The sequence below is a fragment of the Castanea sativa genome, chromosome 9 (assembly GCF_040712315.1).
Source record: "Castanea sativa cultivar Marrone di Chiusa Pesio chromosome 9, ASM4071231v1".
In the NCBI taxonomy this organism is placed as follows: Eukaryota; Viridiplantae; Streptophyta; class Magnoliopsida; order Fagales; family Fagaceae; genus Castanea; species Castanea sativa.
In genome coordinates, this window is record NC_134021.1 from 15701646 (window position 1) to 15706600 (window position 4955).

A 4955-nucleotide genomic window follows, 5' to 3' on the forward strand; every position below is an offset into this window, starting at 1 on the left:
TTATGGGTTTTGATTAGATTCCTAAGTGTTAGGGCTAAATGAATCTGATTGTTTTTTGAAACTTACTTTTTTTTATGCAAATCATTATATCTTGATGGCTTTTGATTAGATTCCTAAGTATTAAGATCGTTTTTTGCTTATTTTTTTTGTTATTTTCGTTTGTGTTTTTTTTTTTTTTCCTGTATAGGTTACTTTTGTATGCTTTTGAAATTGTAAAAATTAGTGATTTTTTACAAAGCTCAATGATAAAAATTAAAGCTAGATGTGAAAAACTAGAAGCCTAAAAGAGGTCTTTCTTCCTCTTTCCACTTAAGTGAACTCTGACGTGGCGTGGTCTCATTGGCTGGCGTAAAACACTGGTTTTACGCCAGCTCTGGACCTAATGTTTTCTCTTATTCCAAATACATCCAAAATCAAAAGAGAAAACATAAAATTAAATAAAAAGTAACAACTTTTACATGACATACGGAAAAAGTAACGCTGTAAACGTTTTACTTATACCTAACCCTTTTTTTTTTTGGTTGAAACATGATACGGCACTTTATTCAAATAACTGAAAAATCAGAAAAAAAAACTGAAAAATTAGATACTTATACCTAACCAAATAAACTAAATAAGCCACAAAATAAACAAGCCAAACAAAGATAAACTACCATTAGTACCACACACTTTGCCGCAACTACCCTATCATTAGTGCCTCCGCCCTTGATATATGCGTGCTCGTCTTTGACGGTATTTAATTCCAAGATTCAGTTGAGGGAAGATCCTGATAAGAATGTCATCAACGTGTTTGAAATACCATCTACTCCATCTCTTCCAAAACATAAGGGGCCCAATGACAATGCCAAAACCAAAAATAAATCCTAGTTCAACACTTATGAAATTCCAATGAATTTCTCCAGATTTTTGTGTTGCTGAAGGTGGTGGAGCAGTACCATTTGTGCAATTTGTCACCTATGGGGATCCACATAATCCTCTGTTCCCTTCATATGAATCATTTGTAAACGTAGCAAATTGCTTGCCTTGTGGAATTGGCCCCACCAATTGATTGAATGAAAGGTTTAGGAATGAAAGGAAAGTAAGACTATCTTCAAGTTGCACGGGGATCTCCCCTGTAAGGTTGTTGTTTGACAAGTCCAATGATTCCAATTGAGTCAAGTTGCCCAGAGATGGTGGAATGTGGCCTGTAAGAGCATTTTGCGAGAAGTTGAGAAGACGTAGTGATTTGAGCTCTCTTATTCCTTCTGGTATTGTCCCATTAAGATTGTTGCAGGATACATCAATCGAAGTGAAAAGAGTTAAAATCCTAACCAGCTCAATGTCTAGACCTTTAATGGTAACTATTATCTTATCTTATCTTGATAATAATTTTCACTGAATTGTAGGACTCCAAATTGGAGGTATTGAATTCGTGACTGGGCATGATCCATCATTGCCTTCCAACCAAGAATGGATTCTCTTGGAAGTGGACCAATAAAATTGTTTGAAGCTAGGTCAACAATTTGAAGCATTGGCCAAGAGGTATTTGGCCCTCCACAATCAATGGACCCATAAAATTGGTTAGATCGCAAGATAATGACATGCAACGAGGACATGTTATTCAGGTAACATGGGAAGGCATCCTTTATCTTATTGTTCCCCAGGTCCAAGACCTCCAAATTTTTGCAATTCCCCAAAGACTTTGGTACCGCTCCTTCTAATTGGTTTCCATTGAGGCTTAGAGTTAGTAAACCACAATTAACTGGAAACGAATCAGATAAATTGCCACCGAGTTTGTTCCTTCTCAAATCCAACACCCTTAGAGTCCCACTCATTCCATAGAAGCATTGGGGAATAGTGCCATTCAAAAAATTATTGTACAGATCAAGAACTTGCAGATATGGAGCATTGCATATTGATACAGGGATACTGCCAGATAATTGATTGTTTGCAAGAGATAAGAAATAAGCATAATAAAGGGAACTGCCAATGCCAGCAGGTATAAAAGAGGTGAAATTATTCATTGAGAAATCCAGATATACGGCAGGTGGTGGGAGAGTTGGGAGTTGCCCCTGGAGTTGGTTGGAATGAAGATCTAGGATAGTTAACGTAGAAGGAAGATTGAGCAAAGGCCCTACCAGGTGGTTATGCGAGAGATTTAGGTAAAGAAGATTAGTAAGATTCTGAATCCAGTTAGGTATCTCTCCGGGAATCTCATTATTTGAAAGGTCTAACATGGCTAATTGGGATTGGTTTATCAAGAAATCAGGAGAAGTCTTCAATTTGCAAGAAGCCAATTTTAATGTGGAAATTTGGGGAAAGGACGATGATGAAGAATTAGTTTCAATATACTCAATCGATAAGCTGTTGTAGGAAAGATCAAGAGTGAAAAGGTTTCTCAACTGCTGAATCTTATTGAGCTGCAAGGAGCCGTTAAAGTTGTTTGAAGAAAGTGAGAGAAACTTGAGACCTTGAAGTTCAAAGACAGATGTTGGTACTGGCCCTTCCAAGTTGTTGCTACTCAAATCAAGGGTGTTCAGTAGGTGAGAAGAAACATTAAATTCAAGCCGACCAGAAAATTGGTTGTTGGAAAGTTGTAATATTTGCAATGATGGAAGGGAAAACAAGGAGGCCGGAATATTCCCTCCAAGTAAATTGTAACCCAAGTCAAGAATCACCAGATTCAGAAGATCTTTCCAGTTAAGGGAATCAATCTTGCCTTTTAGATCATTATGGGAAAGGTATATCTCGGTCAACTTCTTGGCCATGCTGAATGATGGAATTAGTCCGGTGAAGTTGTTTGATGACATGTCCAAATAAACCAATTGAGTAAGATTTGCCATAGAGTTTGGGATTGACCCGCTGAAATTGCAAAGTGAAAGATCAATTCTGGACAACATTGTTAGGTTACCAATAGAATCTGGCAGTGCCCCTGAAAATTTGGTACCACTAAGCAGCAGTGACCGAAGAGAACCATTTGGAAGAAATTCTCGCAAAGAACCTTGAAGTTGTTCATTATTTGACAAGTCAATTGTCTGCAGTGTTAGAATCCGGAAGACTTTTTCTGGAAATGTCCCATTCAATCCACAAGAACTGAGACCCAAGGAAGTCAAATTTGAGAAATTTGCAAAAAAATCCGGAACAGGAGCATTAAAGAGATTAAAGTCGAGATGAATAATTGAGAGAGACTGAAGCTTCTGTAAGGAGGAATCAAAAGGCCCCGAAAGATAACAATCAGACATGCTCAACACCCTTAGATTTGGCATTGAAGAAGATAAGGCCTGACACCATTCGTTCCCTGGTGCTGATATATTTACACCATCAAGATAAAGTTCCTTTAGCTCCACAAAATTCTTTACTAGCGTAGCTAAATTTGGTTTCTTAATTTCCAACATAGAATAACTCAGCGAAAAATAGGTAGACAAATCAAGGGTAACCAACCTTTTCAGGTTCGAAATCTCTGAAGGAATCTGCCCCGCAAAGCCAGAATTTGACAGGTTCAAATAAAACAAATTCGTCAGATTGCCGAACTGAGATGGAATTTGCGAAGAGTTCAACTTGTTGTAGGACAAATTCAGGGTCTGAAGATAATGGAGACTGAAAAGAGGACTCGAATTGTGAAGTCCACCCGTGATGGATTCGTTGAACAGGTCGAGACCAACAACACGTCCCTCCTTGCTACAGCTTACTCCTTTCCACAAACAGCAATTTAGGTTTTCGTTCCAGAGTACCAGTTTTATGGACAAAGCACTATCGAATTTGAGGCTGTTCTTTAATCCGATCAACAAATCTCGCTGATCATGAAGACATTGGTCAGACACGACAAAGATACCAAAGTTGACAAACAGTGAGCATATGGTGATCAAGAAAAGCCATGAAAAGAACGGAATTTTCATTGTAGGCTGTATAAGGTACACTCTTACAATCAAGAATTGAAGAGGTGATGAAATTAATGGTTGGTTAAGGAGGGTAAAGACCCATGAGCATGGCCTTTTTGACTTGTGACCAAAAAGCAAAAACCACTCGAGTTTGGCACAGCAGATCAACGGAGTGTAGAATGGGATATATATATATATATATATATATATATATATAAAAGTAGAGAACTCATTGTGTGAGGGTCTAAGTTTTGTCAAGTAGCACTTCCTATGATATTTTTCTACAATCATCCAACTTTCCCATTAATTGATTAAGTTTAATCCACAACTCTCTCTCTTCTTCATGTCTTTTAGTATACCAAATGTTTCAGTTTTTTTTTTTTTTTTTTGTAATAAAAGGGGATACCAAAATAACTAATGAGATTGAGATAGATAATCTTCTAGCAATTATGTTGCCTAAATTACACAAATCTATATCTTTTATTTACTATAATCATTATTTATTTATTTTATTCTATGAGAATCCTTATTATTTTATAGTGATGAATTTACATACAAACATCTCATAAACAAAGTCTCCCTCCTCTGTTAGTTTTTTTTTTTTTTTGTTGGTATTGCAAGTTTTTACGTTAGTTATATAAAAAGTTTATGCCTTTATGATTGTGTAGATGCAATAATCACAACTTGCCACCAAAATGAGGTTTTGGTTTTTGCCTTTTTGTTTTCACATTATGTATATTATCAAAACTTTGCTATAATGATTAATGTAGGATTTTCTAAACCTTTGACTCCCTAACCTCTCTCACGCTTTGCCTTCCCCTCTCAACTTTGACCATATGCCTCTATTCTCTTTCTTTCTCTCTTAAAAAAAAACTTTCTTTCTCTTCAAAAAAAAAAAAAAACCTTTAATAGTTAAATTTCCTAAACTACTGCTACTCTCAAATTTTGTTTCCATACTCATAATTTTTTTAAACACCAGGCCAATGGAAGAAACCTGTTGCTGTTGTGATCTTTTGTTGTAGCTAGTGGCTATCCATCACACATTAAATGGCCTTGACATGTATGAGTTCAAGCTATTTTTTGTTACTTTCAAAAATT

The 4955-nt window shown here is 36.3% G+C and overlaps 1 pseudogene; it reads right to left on the minus strand.

Moving 5' to 3' along the window:
• Positions 1 to 486: 486 nt before the first annotated feature.
• Positions 487 to 3976, minus strand: LOC142609641 (receptor-like protein 7; annotated as a pseudogene).
• Between the last annotated feature and the right edge of the window lie 979 nt (positions 3977 to 4955).